The following is a 19,667-nucleotide window of genomic DNA, read 5'->3' as shown; positions in this document are numbered from 1 at the left end:
TTGCAAAGCATGTAAACATTAAAGTTTCAAGACAGTAGTCTGAACACAAGCGATTGACTCTCTTTCCTTCTGAGACCCCACTAAAACAACAGAAAAGGAGTATAAACATAGCAAAGAGCATGGCAGGGAAGACGGGTGGCAGGTGCAGAGACTTCAACAAATTTCTAGAAGCAGATGACATACATTGATGGCTCAGAAGAATGAAGGAAGCCATAGCTTAGATGCTGGCAATGGAAATGCGAGCCAGTCTTCCTGGCAAAATCCCAGAGAGTCTGCGAGTTCAAAATTAGAAACTACTAAGGGCAGACATAAAAAGTGGACCTAGTCTACGGCCATGCCACCCTGAACACACTCAATCTCATCTGATCTCGGAAGCTAAGCAGGGTTGTGCCTGGTTAGTACTTGGATGAGAGACCACCTAGGAATACTGGGTGCTGTAGGCTTTAAAAAAAAAAAAAAAAAAAAGTGCATCTAAAACTAGGAGTTCATGAAGTCTGTCTATGCAAGCTTGTGCCAGTCACTGCCCTTCCCAGTACTCTTATCTCCAGAATGGAGACTAGCACTTACTTCCAGACTTTTACACACACACACACACACACACACACACACACACACACACACACACACACACACACACACTACCTCCAGACACACACACAGCAAAAACCCAGAAGGCTCATTCTATAGAAATCCAATAAATCTTCAGGAAAAATCTAATGTGTTTAGTGTGGTGTTGACATCCCAGAATAAAACTTGTCATTCTGACATTTACAAACCCTCCCTCTATGCCCCCCAACTATCGCCCACCAACTTACCCTATAGTCAAGCCTGTCAGTAAACCTTATTCATTCTTCCTGTTCAAGAGGGTGGCTTCTGAGGGAAAAAGATACAGCAACAGAGGAAACAAACTCAATTACTGAAATTAATCAACTTGGTCTCTTATTTCGTAAACAGACAATCAGGAGCACCAGAATTATGTAGATAGCCAGAAGCATAAGAGAGGGGCAAGATAAACAGATTAAGTGACTCCAGACAACAGAAAGTTGTAATGGCACAGTAGAATCTTTAAAAATTCTAATTATATCCTCAGAAAGATCTGGGAAGACATCACGTTTATAAAACAAGAAAGGTTGCTAATGGAAAGGAACAATTGGAAATAAGAAATAGCTTTTGGAAATCAGACACAATGATAGCTAAAAGATATTCAAGAGACGACTTGATAGAGAAAATCAAGAAAAGCCCCTAAAATGTACAGCAAAAATAGAAAGATATGAAAAGAAGAAATAAAGGATGTAGAAGATCCTCCCAGGAGGTCCTTATGATGGAGACTACTGGTTTTCCTCCACAATATGTTCACCCATTTTTTGGGGGTGTGGGGGGAAGGTATTTAACCAATATTTCCTAGTATCCTTTGCAATTAGGTACAATCATATGATTTAAGTTCTTGCCAATGGAAAATGAGCGGAAATGGTAGGTGACATTTTTGGGCCTAGATATCAGGAAAGCAGGCATGCCTTCACCTCATTTTGTTTCCCCTTTTCCCCAGTTGTAACCTGCAGGAACTCAGCTTTGATGGTTGCAGGCTATACAATAACCTACTGTAAGACTTGCCAAATAAAGCACAGCATACTCAGTTAAATTTGAATTTCAGATAAACAATAAATAATTTTTAGTATAAGTGTGTCCCAGATACTGTATCCTAGTGGATGGCAGAGCAACAGGATAAAAGGAACTAGGTTCTTGAATTTAGCATGTAGCAGCACTACCCCCCCTCACCTAGATGCTCACTTCACAACTGTTAGTGAGAGAGAAATACACTTTTTTTGTACTCCAAGCCACTACGTAGTTGGGTCTCTTTTTCAAAGCACCCTAACCTTTGACCCTAACTAATACTTAGAGGTGAGTTTCTGCCATGATAAGACAGTGGCACATCTTACTGTATATGGTATCTTACTATTGCCATTGGCCATTTCCCCCCACATTTTAGCATATCTAGAATTGGGGTGGTTCAATTATTGATGATGTTTTAGATAAATGAAATATCACATTACGAGAAAGAGATGAGGCAGTGACCTCAATAAGATGGCGGAATAAAAAGTCCAAGCCTTCACTCTCCAACAGAAACACCGACTTAACAACAATATATGGACCAAAGTACCTTAACGAGAACTCCACAAACCTGCAAGCTAGCATGGCTCAGCTCAGGTTGTTCTCAGGGTGGTGGTGGGAGCAGTGGGAAGAAGAATGGAACATGCATCCAACGTTATGGCTTTTCAGAGGGCTGCCGGAGGGACTGGTTTCTGTCTTGCCTGATCTGGGGTACTGATAGGGAGCCAAAATACTCTGGATGCCACTGAGCACAACATACTTTTGGATGTGGCTGAGTGGGATGGCTTGGGGCTGTAGCACCAGAAAATCTGTAGTACCACAAACAGACACTGGAGGGAGCAAGAGATAAGAAAAAAATCTGAAAAAATGCGGCAACCTTAGCAACCTCTCTAATTGGGAAATTAGCCTCACAAGCACAGAGAAGTCACATCCACCAAAAAAGTTTTCTGAGGTCCCCAGAATCTCTAGCCAGGCTGATTATTAAAGGTCTTCCCCTGCCTGAAACCAGTCTATTAAAAAACAAAAAACAAAAAAACAGGAAAATGATGCATGAACAAAATGAGGATATCAACAAAAAGAAACTTAAAAAGAATCAAACAAATCCTAGAGCTGAAGAACACAATAACTGAATTGTGAAATTCATCAGAAGGGTTCAACAGCATACTTGATCAAACAGAAGAAAGAATTAGCTAATTCAAACACAGGTCATTTGAAATTATTGATTCAGAGGAACAAAAACAAAAAAGAATAAAGAAAAATGAACAAAGCCTAAGGGACTTATGGAATACCATAAAGCTGACCAATAAAGGCATACATCAGAGATATTATGGGTTTGGTTCCAGACCAGTGCAATAAAATGAGTATCACAATAAAGAAAATCATAATCTTTTTGCTGGTGGAGCATCTTGCCTTCAATTTGTAAAAAAAAATGCAACAACTATGAAGTTTAATGAGGCAAAATACAATAAAACAAGGTATGCCTGTCTATGCATTATGGGAGTTCCAGAAGAAGAAAAAGCAGGAAAGGGGCAGAGAGCTCATTTGAAGAAATAATGGCCAAAAAACTCCCAAAACTGAGGAAGGAAATGGACATCCAAATTCAAGACACTCAAAGAACTTTTAAGTATGATGACTACGAAGCGGCCCACATCAAGACATATTATAATCAAACTGTCAAAAATCAAAGACAGAAACTTCAAAGCAGTAAGAGAGAAGCAACTTGCTATATACAAGGGAAGTCTCATAAGGTTATCACTGTATTCTCAGCAGACACCTTATAGGCCAGAAGTGAGTGGGTTGATATATTCAAAGGGCTGAAAAGAAAAAAAATCTGCCAATGAATAATACTATATCTGGAAAAAATATCTTTCAAAATGAAGGAGAAATAAAGACTTTCACAGATAAGCAAAAGCTGAGGAAGTTCATCACCGATAGGCCTGCTTTACAAGAAATACTAAAGGCAGTACTCAAGTTGAAACAAAAGGATGCTAGACAGAAACATGAAAGCATATAAAAATATACAACTTGCTGGTAAAGATAAAAATATAGACAAATGGAGAATACAGTAATGCACTGCTTAACAATAGGGATGTTCAGGAGAAATGCATCATTAGGTGATTTCATTGTGCAAACATCATGAAATACACAAAACAAGATGGTACAGCCTATTATACACCTAGGCTACCTGATAGAGCCTATTGCTCCTAGGTTACAAGCCTGTATAGCATGTACATACTGTACATGCACATACTGTACATAACAACATCAGATTAAATCAAGCACAGAGGAAAATGATGTCATCAAGAGACTCAGTAAATATGAGATGTATGAGGCTGCTGCCAACATAACATGGCATACTGTTTTACAGCAAACTTTAAAATAAGTATGGAGAGTACACTCTAATGATTTAAAAGTATAGTAATACATAAGCCAGAAACACAGTTATTTATTATATTATCAAGTATTCTGTATGGTACATATTGCATGTACTATAATTTCATAAAACTGGCAGTGCAAGTTTGTTTACACTAGCATTACCACAAACACATTAGTAATGCTTTGTGCTATGATGTCATGACGGCTATGACATCACTTAGGTGATAGCTCCATTATCATCTTATTGTTCCACAATCGTATATACAATCATTGTTAATCAAAACATTGTAATGTGACATGTGACTGTACTGTAATACTGTAATGTTGCCAAAAGCACTTTTAATTTTAGTATAGAATTTAAAAGACAAAAGCATAAAAATAATTATAACTATGAAACTATGTTAATGGATACAGTTTATATAAAGATGTAATTTGTGACATCAGTAACATGAAGTGGGGTGGAAGATGCAAAAGAGTTGGATTTTTAAAGTTATCATTGGCTTAAAACAGATTATTGTAACTATAAGATGTTTTGCGTAAGCCCTACAGTATTCACAAAGAAAAAATACCTATAGAAGATACAGAAAAGAAAATGAGAAAAGAATCAAAGCATGCCAATACAAAAAATCAACGCACAAGGAAAGCAAAGAGAGGAAAAGAGGACAGAGTGGCTACAGGACAGACATAAAACAATGAAAAAGATGACAATAGTAAGTCCTTTCCTTTTAGTAATTACTTTAAATATAAATGGATAAACTCTTCAATCAAAAGACTTTGAAATGGTTGAACAGATTAAAAAAAAAAAAAAGCCTATACCCAACTATACGCTGTCTACAAGAGATTTGCCTTATATGTAAAGACACACATAAATTGAAAGTGAAAAGAAGGATAAAGATTCTATACAAATAGTAACCAAAAGAGAGTAGAAGTGGCCATATTTATCAGACTAAATAGATTTTAAGTCAAAAACTGACATGAGACAAAGAAGGACATTATATAATAAAAGGCTCAATCCACCAGGAAGATACAACAGTTATAAACATATATGCACTTAACATTAGAGCACTGTAATATATAAATCAAATATTATCAGAAGTGTAGAGAAAAATGGACAGTAACACAATAGTAGTAGGATATTTCAACATCCCACTTTCGATAATGAATAACCAGACAGAAGATCAATAAGGAAACAGGACCTGAAAAATACAGTAAATCAATTGGACCTAAAAAATATAGAGAACATTTCCCAAACATCAGCAGAATACATATTCTTCTCAAGTACACATGGAAAATCCCCCGGGATAGATCAACTTAGGCTACAAAACAATTCTTAACAAAAATTTAAGAAAATTTAAATCATACCAAGTTTCTTTTCTGATTACAATGGAATGAAACTAGAAATCAGTAACAGAAGGAAAATTAGAAAATTCACAAATATGTGGAAAAAAACCAAAACATTCGTGAACAATCAATGAATCAAGGAAGAAATCACAAGGGAAATCAAAAAATATTTTGAGACAATGAAAATGAAACACTATATACCAAAATTTATGAGATACAGAAAATCAGTACTAAGAGGGAAGTTTATAGCTACATTAAAAAAATCTCAAACCTAACTTTATGCCTCAAAGAACTAGGAAAAGAAGAGTAAACTAAACCCAAAGTTATCAGAAGGAAGGAAACAATAAAGATTAGAGAAGAAAATGAAATAGAGATTAGAAAAACAACTATAGAAAAAATATTTTTTGAAAAGATCAAATTGGCAGACCCTTAGCTAAACTAAGAAAGAAAAGAAGAAACGACTCAACAAAAATCAGAAGTTAAAGAGGAGACATTGCATGATGCCATAGAAATAAGAAGGATCTTAAGAAACTACCATGAACAATTACATGCCAACAAGTTGGATAACCTGGAAGAAATGGATAAATTCTTGGAGATACAACTTACCAAGACTGAATCATGAAGAAATAGAAAATCTGAACAGACCAATAACTACTAAGATTGAATTAGTAACCCAAATGCTCCCAACGGAAAAAAGTACAAAACCAGATGGCTTCATGGGAGAATTCTACCAAATATTTAAGGAAGAATTAACCCAAATTCTTCTCAAATTCTTCCCAAAAAAATCGAAGGAGGAGGAACATGTCCAAACTCTTTTTGTGGAGCCAGCATTAACCTGATACCAAAGTCAGACAGACACCACAAGAAAAGAAAACTACAGAATATGATGCAAATATCCTTAACAAGATACTAGCAAACAAATTCAACAGCATGTTAAAAGTATCATACAACATACCATGTGGGATTTATTCCAGGGTACGTGATGGTTCAACATATGAAAATCAATAAATGTAATAAATCACTAACAGATGAAGGACAAAACTCGCATTAGCATCTCAATTGATGCAGAATAAGCATTTGACAAAATTCAACATCTTAGCATGATAAAAACACTCAACAAACTAGGTATAGAAAAAATCTACTCTAACATAATAAAGGCCATATATGAAAAGCCCACACGGACTATTATACTTAATGGTGAAAAACTGAAAGCTTTTCCTCCAATTTTAGGAACATAGCAAGAATGCCCACTTTCAACATTTTTATTTTAATAGTACTTGAAGTCCTAGCCAGAGAAATGAGAGAGGTACATAGACAGATAGATAAAGGCATTCAGATTCAACAGGGAGAAATAAAATTATCTGTTTACAAATAACCTGATCTTATATATATAAAACCACGAAGAATCCACAAATAACTGTTAGAATTAATAAAATTCAGTAAAGTTGTAGAATAGAAAATCAACATACAAAAATCAGTTGCATTTCTATGCACTAACACTGAACTAACTGAAAAGGAAATTAAGAAAACAATCCCATTTACAATAGCATCAAAAAGGATGAAATAGGAATAAGGAGGCGAAAGACTCGTACACTAAAAACAACAAAACATTCTGGAAAGAAGTTAAAGTAGACACAAATGAATAAATATTACATGTTCATGGATTAGAAGACAATATTGTTAAGACGTATATACTACCCAAAGTGATACACAGATTCAATACTATCCCCATCAAAATCCTAGCGTTTTTTACAGAAATAGAAGAAAAAATCCTAAAATTCACACTGAACCACAAAAGATCCCCAAAAGCCAAAGCAATTTTGAGAACAAAGCTGGAGGCATTACATATTCTGATTTTAAACTATAATAACAAAACTATAGTAATCAAAATAGTATGGTGTTGGTATAAAGAAAGACATAGAGAACAATGACACAGAATAGAGAGTCTAGAAATAAACTCACACATAAACAGTCAGTTAATCTTTGACAAGACAGCCAAGAATATACAATGGGGAAGAACAGTTTCCTGAACGAATGGTGTTGGGAAAATTGGGTATCACATGCAAAAGAATTAAATTGGTCTTATCTTACACCATACACAAAATTCAACTCAAAATGGCTTAAAGACTTAAACATAACACCTGAAACTGTGAAAGTCCTAGAATAAAACATACGGGAAAATCTTCTTGACATCAGTCTTGGTAATTTCTTAGATATAACACCAAAATCACAGATGACAAAAGCAAAAATAGACAAATGGGACTACATTAAACTGAAAAGTTCCAAACAGTAAAGGAAACTACCAACAAAATGAAAAGGTAACCTACAGAATGGGAGAAAATAGAGCAAGCCCTATATCTGATAAGGGGTTAATATCCAAAATATATAAGGAACTCCTACTACTCTGTTGCAAAATAAAACTCCAAAAACTCTATTAAAGAATAGATAAGAATGTAAATAGACATTTTTCCAAAGAAGACCTACAAATGGCCAACAGGCATATGAAAAGATGCTCAACATCTCCAATCATCAGGGAAGTGCACAATTAGTTGTTACCTAAGAGCTGTTGGAACCGCCACTATTTAAAAAGAAAGTAAGTATTGGTGAGGATGTGAAGAGATTGAAATCCTTCTACACTGTTAGTGGAAATACAAAATGGTGCAGCTATTATGGAAAATAGTATGGATATTCCTCAAAAAATTAAAAATTGAACTACCATATGATCCAGCAATCCCATTTCTGGGTATATATTTAAAAGATTTGAAAATAGGATCTCAAAGAGATATCTACACTTCCATGTTCACTGCAGCATTATTCACAATAGCCAAGATGTATAAACTACTAAATATCCATTAGTGTAGAATAAAGAAAATGTGGTATACACATACAATAGAATATTAATCAGTCTTTAAAAAGAAGGAAATCCTGCCACGTGCAACAAAATTGAGGACATTATGTTGTGAAGTGAGCCAGTCACAATAGGATAAATACTGTATGATCCCACTTATCTAAAATAGTCAAGCTCAAAGAAGCAGAGAGTAGAATGGTGGTTGCCAGGTGCAAGGGAAATGGGGAGGTGTTGTTTGATGTGTATAAAGTTTTGGTCATGCACGACGAGTTCTAGAGACAATATTGTGCCTATAACAATACTGTTTGTACACTTAAAATTTGTTGAGAGTAAGTCTCATGTTAAGTGTTTTTACTACAATAATTGAATGAATGAATGAATGAATGAATGAATGAACAAATCAATGAAATGTAAAGGCACCTTCCTCTTGGCCAGAACCACCATCTTCCAGTAATTCATCAAAATGACCAACACAAAGGGAAAGAGGAGAGGCACCTGCTATATGTTCTCTAGGCCTTTTAGAAAACATGGAGCTGTTCTTTTGGCCACATACATGTGAATCTACAAGAAAAGTGATATTGTAGACATCAAGGGAATGGACACTGTTCAAAAAGGAATGCCCCACAAATGTTACCATGGCAAAACTGGAAGAGTTTACAATGTTACCCAGTATGCAGTTGGCATTGTTGTAAACAAAGTAGGGGCAAGATTCCTGCCAAGAGAATTAATGTACGTATTGAGCATGTTAAGCACTCTAAGAGCTGAGACAGCTTCCTGAAATGTATGAAGGAAAATGATCAAAAAAAGAAGGAAGCCAAAGAGAAAGGTACCTGGGTTCAACTGAAGCTCCAGCCTGGTCTACTCAGAGAAGCACACTTTGTGAGAATGAATGGAAAGGAACCTGAGCTGCTAGAGCCCATTCCCTATAAATTCATGGCATGATAGTTGTTTTTATTTTTTTAAAGATCTCTAATTGAAAAAAAAAGAAAAAAAAAAAAAGATATTCCAGACAATTACCAAAATAAAGCCAGTGTGTAGTCATGTTAATATGAAAAATCTGGCGATAACGGGGAACATATTACTTGGGTTAAAAAGGGCCATGTAGTGATGAGTTACAATTTAATGCATAATAATCCTGAAGCTATGAACACATAATAAAACCTCAAAAGTTGGATGTGGCCTTGTTACTTCTGGGTGGAAGCTCTAAGAAGCAGTGTGTGTTTTGCTTCCTGCTCTCATTTCCCCTTGCAGTGGCAATCACACTGTCCCTATAGTGCCTTCTCCATCACCCTGGGTCCCAGAGTGAGGATGAAGAAAATCCTACTAGCTAATTTATGATGCACATGGAGCATGAGCAAGAAATAAATCTTTAATGGATTGTGGTTTTTTTGGACAGTTTTATTGAGATATAATTGGCATACAATAAACTATACATATTTTAAGTGTACAATTTGATAAGTTTTGACACAGGTATGCACCTATAAAGCCATCACCACAATCAAGATAATGAACACATCTATCATCCCCAAATTTCCTCAGGCCTTTTGTGATCTCTCCTTCTCAACTTCACCCTCTACTTGGTTCCAGGTGACCACTGAATCAGCTTTGGTCATAGTAAACTTGCTTGCATTTTCTGAAATTTTATAGAAGAGGAATCATACAATGTATACTCTTGTTTTGTTTTTTCTTTCACTCAGCATAATTATTTTGAGATTTATGCATGCCGTAGTATTCATAAATATTCCATCCCATTTTTATTGTTGTTATATTCCATTGCACAGCCATATATTTATATGTTTATCCATTCACTTATTGATGGACATTTTGATTGTTTCCAGGTTTTGGCTATTACAAATAAAGCTGCTATGAATATTCCTGTAGAAGTCTTCGTATGGATACATGCTTTCATTTGTCTACGGTAAATACCTAGGAATGGCTGGATCAGATCATAGGTGTATGTTTACCTTTTAAAGAAACTGCCAAACTGGTCTATGGCCATGCCACCCTGAACGTGCTTGATCTCATCTGATCTTGGAAGCTAAGCAGGGTTGGGCCTGGTTAGAACTTGGATGGGAGACCACCCAGGAATACCAGGTGCTGTAGGGGTAAAAAAAAGAAACTGCTGAATGTTTGACAACAGTGTAGCATTGTGGTTTTTTCATTTCCACAATGACTAATGATATTGAAAATCTTTTATGAGCTTATGTGGCATCCATATATCATCTTTAGTGTCTGTTCAAATATTTGCCTGTTTTTATTGGTTTATTTGTTTTCTTTTTCAACTCAAAACTTCTAGTCTTTGAACTAGAAGTTTTTATTAAGAGAATAAAAAGATGAGTGGGCAGGGGTGTGACTTTTAACAGTAGCATGAGATCTTTGGGCTGACAGAATAGCTCTGTATCTTGACTATGGTGGTGATAGTTATACAAATATGCATATGTGATAACAGAACTATAAACATACATTGTACCAATGTCATGTTCCTGGTTTTGATAGTGTATCATAATTATATAAGATATAACTGAGATTATAGAAAATATATATTAGTCTCTGCCCCCTGTGCTTGGTGCAAAACTCCTAAAACTCTTATAATTTTCTAAATGATAAAGGCACTAGGGACATCTTTTGTTCTAATATTTAGTCTTTGACCCTGATTCCTGATACAATGTGCTAAATTCCTTGGAATTTCCTAGGTGATACAAGTATCTTTTGTTCTAATGAGGTGACTCTGGGTGGGTTCCTGGATAACTCCTGGACGGAGACTGATCACCAGAAAGACAGAGCCATGATTAGAAACTTGGAATTTTCAGGCACCCCCCCTCCCACTCTCTAGAGAGGCGAGAGGGGCTAGAAATAGAGTTAGTAATTGATCACGACTAAATGAGGAAGCCTCCATAAATTCCCAATAGTATGGTGCTTGGGGAACTTCTAGATAGGTGAATATATCCATGTACTAGGAGGGTGATGGACCCCAACTCCACAGGATAGAAGCTCCTGCACTTGAGACCCTCTCAGACCTCACCCTATGCATCTCTTCACCTGGCTGTTCCTCTGTACCCTTTATCATACCCTTTCATAAACTGGTAACATAAGTAAGTGTTTCCCTGAGTTCTCTGAGCCACTCTAGCAAATAATTGAATCCCAAGGGGAGGTGGTCATGGGAACCTCTGATTTGTAGCTAAGTCAAACAGAAGTTATAGCTAACTAACTTGGGGACCTACTGCTTGTGATTGAATCTGAAGGCGGGTAGTCTCGTGGGACTGAGCCCTTAACCTGTGGTATTTGGTGCTATCTCCAGGTAGATCAGGTCAGAATTGAGTCAAATTGTAGGACACCCAGCTGGTATGGCAGAGGATTGTTTGTTGTGGGGACAGCTCCACACACATCTGGTGTCAGAAGTGTTGTGAATGTGGTGGTGGTCTGAGAGTGAAGGAGAAATACAGAAGGAAACTGAGATTTTTCTAACTCAATAACTATTGGGGGAAACTGGATGAAGGTTACACAAGGCCTCCATACTATCTCACAAATACCTGTGAATCTAAAGTTATTTTAAAATAAAAAAATAAAAAGAAAAAAACACAGGCTTTCTAAATTAATGGTGTTTGGACCATTGATTATCTATTAGGGAGAAATTAAATCAGATCTCTATCTTATAACAGTCCATTCCTAGAGTATTAAATATCTTAATATTAATAGAAAATTATTAGAGAATACAATATGGAAGATTGTCTTTGTAACCACAAGATAGGAAATACTTCTTAATCTGGTAAAAAAAAAAAGAACCAAAAGTAAGAAAATTAATGTCTTTAGAGCCAGAGAAGAAGCTATAACAATGGTTCTCAAACTCAACTGCATATTGGGGGAGCTTTGAAAAATTCTGATGCTCAAGCTGCACCCAAACCAATTACATCAGATTCTTGGAAGAAGGGTGGAAAGGCGTTAGTAGTTTTTAGAGAACAATTGCATTAAAATATCTTAAGAGAGCTCAAGAATCCACTCAAATTGTGATAGAAGTTTCCTTTCTTGCACTCTGGGTGAGGTTGCAAACTCTGATCAGATGAATTACAGAAGGGTGTAATTTGAACCCAGGAGAAGGATATGGACTAGAAGTCTCCTGTTGTTATGGTGACTATAAAAAGGGCTCACTGTTTCCACATGTGGCTCATGTATAATCATTCTGGAAGCCTGCAAAACTCAGGTCCTACTCTCCAGTGCCAAATCTCTGACTGATAATGACCTTACTGTATTAATAAACTGTCAACCCAATAGCCTCAACATGTTTAAGATGTCAACTTCAGCCTTCCTGAGAAGGTAACTATATATCATAGTCATGAATTGTTGAACCAGTCACCTCAGCGTGGCTCCCCTAGATGGTAACTCTATCATGATTGTGAATTGTTGACCCAGTAATCTAAACTCCCTGGAGATGCTAGAACTTCTTTCTCAGTGAATAAGTGGCTTTTCAAACCTAAAAAAGCTTAGAATTAAATATAGAAATTATAAATAAATCAAACCTATCATATTAATACTTTGTGTTTTAAATAAGTGTGTGTGTGTGTGGTGTGTGTGTGTGTGTTGTTTACATGTGGTACTTCAAGTGTAATTTTGAAAAAAAAAATGGCACATTGAAGAATCTGGTCCATTAGCCTAATTTGATAGATTAGACATATGAGGTGTAAAAAAGTTCAGTTAAGTTTGTAAACAGTACTGGAATATTTAACAACTATATCTACTAGATTTATATGTTTTATACATATAACAAATTTTTTATTAAGTACCTGAGAAAGCTTTGTTCATTAGGGATGAAAGTTGACTGATCAGGCATATGAAGGGTTAAAATGAACAGAGAATATATGAAATTTACAAATTCAGTTTAATATGCTTACTAGAATTACATTTTTATAAGTTTGAAAATGGAATTGTTTAACAGAACTTAGGTTGTTCTACCTGAGTTACTTGAACAATAATAAAAGATCCCCTTAAACCTAATTATTATTTTTATATAAATATAAGGTATCTGAGTCTATTTGTGGCTAGGTTCTTCACACTAGGTTCTTCTGATTTATAAATAGTATATTTGAAATTGAACATTTAAGACAAATAAAACCATGGTTTTGAGTCTGTAGATGAAAAAATTTAATATTAACTTAAACCCCAAGATGCTATAAAGTCTCTTGTGCTCACAAAATCTGTCCTCAGACATGAAAAAAAAATGCCCATGGATGCTACTATTAGCTGCATTTAACAGATGAAGAAACTGAAGTTTAGAAAGCTTAAAAAACCAGCAATCAACTCCATGCATGTCTGGCTCTAAAGCCTGTGCTCCCAGCCAGTGTACATGTGGCTTCTCTGCCAGACCGACCTCCTGAAAAGTCAAGTGACTGTAGAACAATCAAATCAAATCACTTCCATTGAGTGATTTACTCAACGGAAGCTAATATGTATTATGGGTTGATGTTATAGCTAAGCAGTCCATTTCAGCTCAAGGAAAGAGACTTTATTGGCTCATGCAATGGAAAAGTCTGGCTGCAGGCAGGGTTGCTGGAGACTCAATCCTGCTTCTTTCTGTTTACCTGTCTGTGTTGGTAGTGCAAGATGACTTAAGCTTCCTGGGCTCAAGTATAGCTAAAATATAGGACTGCCTCTCTTCCAACTGTTCCCACAAAATCATTGCATTTCATTGACTCTGATTAACTTACAGGTTTATTCTGGAACCAACCACTGTGGTTGGAAGAATGTGATGTTTTAACTGGCCATGCCTGGGGACAGAGGCTGACCCTTAGCGTTCAAAGTGAAATCAACTCCACCACAAACATATGAGCTGACAGTAGGGAAAGAACAGTCTTTGAGAACTGTAATTGGATGGCAGGCAGCAAAAACAGAAGTCCACTACTGTAGGCAAACTTACTTTTCTTACTTCAAGTTCTTGGGAGTACCTTACTATATCATTCATGTTGACTGCTAACATATACTCCTCCTTTTGGCCAAGAATCACAATACACTGTACCTTAATTGTGTATCCTTTATTCTTCCTGTTACTGCACTTTGAAGGCAGAGATATCTGTCTTGCCTTTCTTCAGAGACAACATAAGAGCTGTTTGGGGTCTTGTTTAAATGAATGAAACCCAGAATACAGGTGCCTGGGTTTGTCACCTCAGTAAAGAAATAAAGTAAAATGAAGATGGAGAAGTGTTTTTAAGGTATTGTGCATGGTAGGTATGTTGCATAAGGAGGAAAAGTCAAATTCACCAAACATGTATTGATAACATCTTTGTTAGGCTGATCCCTATTGGAGACAGTGTTCCAGAGGCCTTCAAAGAGCAACCAATCTAGCGGAAGAGACAAATGGAAAATATTGGTTACTGTGATTTGATGTTGGCTCAGATCTAGGTTAGAATGGACCACCATAGAGCCCTTAGTAATGGGTTGAGTCCTGGAGGTTAGGGTTGTCATGTATAATGGTGGTTGGGTTTAAGGTTTTTAGTTTCTATTTATTGAGCACTCTCATCAAGTTCCTAATACCCAAGGCCTGAGGTATGGGGATAGGTAGGTCAGAAGGTTCCCAGCATAGGGCCAGGTCCTGGCTCAGGGTTATACCCATTACCCTATTAACAGTGGGAAAAAATTAGCCACAAATAGACCCGGATACCTATCAAACCACAGACATAGGGGCAGACTGGTTCAAAGCAGATACTCATGCTGCCAGGCACCCAATGAAATGAAGCACTGTCCTAGAGACAGCACGTCTGCAGACATGGAAGGGGTACTGCTCAGTTCCATAGGAAGGGTGTGTGGGAGCCTGGGCTTGAGACTCTGTGGAGTAGCTCATACTTTTCGCTTTGGCTGTGTAGAGGAAGGATGTTTTTAATAAACTGCACCCATTCTGAGAAGCTGACTGTGGTCATTCTGAAGCCAGGGCTTACTTAGGACACGTGGGAAAATAGGAGCAGAGCTGTAGAAGGAGCCATTGAGGCTGTATGAGCAAACATCTCATTCCTTTTCCCTCCTGCCTTACTGGATGGAAAGGCTAGTGAGAGAAGACAGGCCACAGGACATACCTTTCTCAGTGTGTGTGTCTCAGCTAAAGGCCTAAGGGTGAAGAGGGAACAGTCTACCCTCCTGGCCAAATGCAAACCCTGCTGCTGCTATATGTGGGCCCAAGACAGCTGTCTTTCCCTTATCACTTAAGTCTGCCAGACACTTGCCTTGACTCAGATGCCCCAGGCTGGGGATGGAAGAGACCCAGTATAGAAAGCTAGCACCTTGATAACATAACAGGGGCAGAGTTAGGAACCCAAACTCCAATGGGAGTCAGAAGGATATTAATCTGGACCTACCAAAAAAGGGGTCTTCACACTGGGTACGCATACTTACGGGGATTTCCAAGGGGTGTGTGAGCATATTTAGCTTAAAGGGGAGCCATGTAAAGATCCTCAACTTCCACATGTACTCTTTACAAAACTTAATCTACCTGAGAGGGGTGATACTAGCAAGACAGTAAAACTGGAAGCCCCACAGAGACATTGACTTAATGTCAATATACATTCCAAAAAGCCTTTATGAGAATTCCAGAAACCAAGTGAGAAGTCACAGTATTCAGGCAAGTTAAAAGCCAAGAACAACTGCACTGAAATAGGTAAGAGGAGCTATTTCATTCCACTTACAAGAGCCCTTCTCTCTAGCTGGCACAACTCAGTGCACTCAAGAGTAGAATAGAAATCATACAATGTCTACCCTCAGACCACAATAGAATTAAACTGGAAATCAATTACAGAAATATAGCTGGATAATCCCAATATATAGAGATTAAAGTATTAAATAAACTTTAAACAAAAAAACTTTTAAGTAATATGAGTCGAGAGAAATCTCAAGAGAAATTAAATATTCTGAACTAAATGAAAACAATTTGTTAAAATTTGTGGGATGTAGCAAAAGCAGTGCTTTGAGGGAAATTTATAGCATTGAATGTATATATTAGAAAAGAGAAAAAATAAAAAATAAATAATCCCTAGGCCACAATGGTACTTCATGAGAAATTATGAATAAATCCTATTGGTACAAACACTTCTGAAAATGCAAAACACCAAGAGGTCTTGTACCTTCTGATTAGAAAGAAGACAGTTGTGATATTTACCTGTTTTTATAAAGGTTAGGTTAAATCTATACTTATTCTTTATAGTGTACTTATTTCTAGCTTAGAGAGCAACTGAACTTCTAAGACTCCTTAGTAGGAAAGGCAACAAAATTCCTGTAATAGTCATACATTTGTTTTCATAATTATCTTCCATGAATAGTTGTAACCTTACAACTGTATTTTTATTATAGAAAACTATACATGTTGCAATGTGGGAATTGTGTTGATCCCCTCCAAGTTGTAAAAGATATCATAGGAGGCTGGATTTGCTTATTAACTCTAGGATAACATGCTGAGCATAACTGCTTATTATAATTAACACAAATAAAATATTGAAATCATGAAATTTCTTTTTACATTAAAACAAAACAAAACAAAATGAAATGAAACAAAGTCCTCATATGGTCTATGAGGCCCTACATGGTCTAGCTTCCTTCTACCTCTCTGACCTCATCTACCTGTTACAATGGTCCAGCTTCCCTGATCTCCTCGCTGGTCCTCCAACACAGCAAATATAGTCCTGCTTTTGCACCTTGGAACTTGCTGTTTCCTTGGCTTAGAAAAGCCTTTCCCCTAGATATGTTTATGATTTGCTCCCTTACTTCATTCAAGTCTGTGTTCAAATATCACTCCCTCAGGAATGCCTTCATATTATTTCATCAAAGACTAACCCATCTACCCCGGCCCTCACAATCCGTCGTCCTCTATCCTTTAGTTTGTCCTTTATTTCCCTGTACACAAATCACCACCTGATACTTTATTATACATTGGTTGATTCCTTATTGGGTTTTCCCCACCAGAATGTAAGCTCCATGAAGACAAATCATTGTTTACTGCTATATCCACAGCACTGGAATAATGCCTGGTGCCCAATAAGTGTTTAGTAAATGAATCAAGTGAAACTAATGAAAAGATCAGCGTTTCATGACAGAAAACAGCTGCGAACCCTGCACCAGATGGTTTAAGAAATTCTGACCATCAGAGCCAGAGATGATCTTGAGAATGGAAGAGATCCCTGGGAATTCACATCTTGGGGGTGAATACCAGACTTTCTGAAAGGGATGGAAGGGGGAATATGGAGTGATTCTAGTTGACACCTGTATTAAACATACATTATCTTATTTTATCTTAATATCACAACAGACAAAGAAACTTAAGATCAGAAAGGTGACGTGACTTACCTAGGTAGCAGAGCAGGAATCTGAAATAAGCTCTCTCTGACCGTAGGAACCACGTTCTTTCCAATACACCACATAGCTTAGGAGAAAGCTTGGCAGAGAGTGTGCGATCAGTTAAGTAACAGTTGAAGGAATGAACAAACAATTCATAGAGAAAGAGACAGCTGATTTGGTCTTTTTGATATCAAACCTTATGGAGAGATCACAGGCAGACCAGGAGAGAGGAGCTTAAACAAAAAGTTTTAGGATTGGATGTTAGGAGCTTGACTGGATCTTAGGGTGCTGAAAGAGTGTATTGGGAGATAAGGTCTCCAAGGTCCAGAAAGTGAAAGATCTTGTCTGCTAAGTTAAGGAGTTTAGGCTTTACCATGAGATAGTGGGGGAGCATTAAGCAGTAGAGTGATAGGGTCAGACACCGATTTAGGAAGGTCATTCCGGGGTGCAGGGGTAGGGTTACCAAATGCATTTGTTGTAAAAGTCCCAGTGAAGGGTTATCTTCAAAGCAATTTTCTCTCTCTCAACCCCTGAGAAGTTGCGGTTAAAACCAGCCCTGACCCAAATGTTCACAAGCAGCCACTAGCTGGCAGCAGTGTCCCAAGAAACCGGTTAGGGCGGGGGAGGGGAGGTGGTGGTGGTGGGCGGGCAAGTAGCAGCTTCCCTAGCCAACTCCTTGGGCTGATAGGATATGATCATCTCCCGGACAATATGAGTAGGTGGACAGGCAATCTGTGTGGAGGGAACCCCAAAGGTCCATAGGGAAAGCAGTATGTGGAGGTCAGGGGACAGAGTGCTCAATGCTTGGAGGATGGGAGGCAGGGGCAGTGGTGAGAGGTGAGGCTGCATCTGAGAGCTAGAAATTGGTTGTGAATGGCCTTGGATTTCCAGGTTAAGGAATCTGGACATTATCCTGAGGGAACTGGGGACCCAGGGAAGGTTTTTACGAAGGAGAGAGACATGACTACATTTGCATTTTAGAAAGATCACCAAGATTGCAGTGTGAAGAAGGAAGGGTAAGAGACAGGAAGCAAAGAGAATAGTGAGGAGGCCCTTCAGTCATCCCAGGAGAGAGGAGTCGTCCGCACTAGAGCAAGCAGCAACTGCGATAGACGGAAGGGGTCATATTTCTAGGAGAATTAAGAGAAATAAAAAAAAAGCATAGTGAGAAAGGGGGAGTTAAAATGTAGTTGTGACACAAGAGAATAAGTATTCTTTCTCTGTTAGAAAATACACATTCAGAAACTGTTAGATTTTCTGCCTAAAACAACACCAGAAGGACTCAGATTATGGAACTACACTGAGTTTAAATTCTAGTTCATTAATTCAACAATCCAGACCAGTCTGTGGTGGGAACCGGGGACAAAGGAATGACTTTGCGGTTGCCGCCTCAGTCTGGCTGAAGGACAGTCAACTCCTGTACAGTGCGGAGAGCGTTCAGATGGAGGAAATACAGGACGCTATGGAGTCCAGCGGGAAAACCTGATCCAGGAGATTTCCAGGGAGAGACTTCTGAGCCCAGGATATCAGATAAAGGATCTCCCAACATTGTCAGTGAACTTAACACTGGGTGCTGCCCCATTACCTATTTACCCCTTTCCGTCAGAAACCGTAGACGTCACCTAATGGGCGACAGGTATCCCAGTGAGCTACATTCCCCAGGATGCCGGCGCTAAACTAGCCACCAACCGCTCGCTCCCGGAGCCAACGAACCTCCCAGAAGGCCGACGTGCACAGCGTGCCCAAGCGAGGTTCCTGGACCGCCGCTGGGAGCGCCAGGCTGTGATGGGCGCGGGGCCTGGGCCGCGCCCCGCACCCGCCCAACGGCGAGGCTCTGATTGGTGGAACACCGCATGGCTCCGCCCCTCATGCGAGGCGACAAAACGAAGCTAACGGTGTAGGCGCGCGACAGCTAAGCGGGGCCTGGAGCACAGCTCTTCGGGTCTGGGGAGGAGGAACGATCGTCCTGGCCCTAAATCTATACCTGCGGTGGACTGCGATCCCTAGAGAAAAGGCGTCAAGGGACCGGAAGCTGTGCTGCCCGGAGCATTGTGGGCCACGGCTGGGTCGGGTCCGGCCCGGACTCCTGGCGCCTGCGCGCACTTCGCTCGGCGCCCGCGTTGGTGCAAACCCGGTGTTGGGAGGGATGCGAAGTGTGCGTTCTTGGGCCATTTCAGACCCGGATTTG

General features: G+C 38.4%; 1 long non-coding RNA gene and 3 pseudogenes across 2 annotated transcripts in view; 3 read left to right on the top strand and 1 right to left on the bottom strand.

Moving 5' to 3' along the window:
* LOC120607185 (uncharacterized) overlaps positions 1-19,667 on the bottom strand; it is a 22,962-nt gene extending 3,295 nt beyond the window's left edge. The window contains exons 1-3 of one of the 2 annotated variants that reach the window (XR_005654084.1): positions 19,193-19,667; positions 17,489-18,609; positions 816-873 (exon numbers count right to left, since the gene is read on the bottom strand). This is a non-coding gene — a long non-coding RNA (uncharacterized LOC120607185). The other variant, XR_005654083.1, reaches the window with a different exon arrangement.
* Positions 325-443, top strand: LOC120607646 (uncharacterized; annotated as a pseudogene).
* Positions 8,610-9,130, top strand: LOC120607183 (60S ribosomal protein L21-like; annotated as a pseudogene).
* Positions 10,161-10,279, top strand: LOC120607478 (uncharacterized; annotated as a pseudogene).

The sequence above is a fragment of the Pteropus medius genome, unplaced genomic scaffold, assembly GCF_902729225.1.
Source record: "Pteropus medius unplaced genomic scaffold, Ma_sr-lr_union100, whole genome shotgun sequence".
NCBI lineage: Eukaryota > Metazoa > Chordata > Mammalia > Chiroptera > Pteropodidae > Pteropus > Pteropus medius.
The sequence above is the reverse complement of the archived record's forward strand: the minus strand, read 5'-3'. Positions and strand labels throughout refer to the sequence as shown.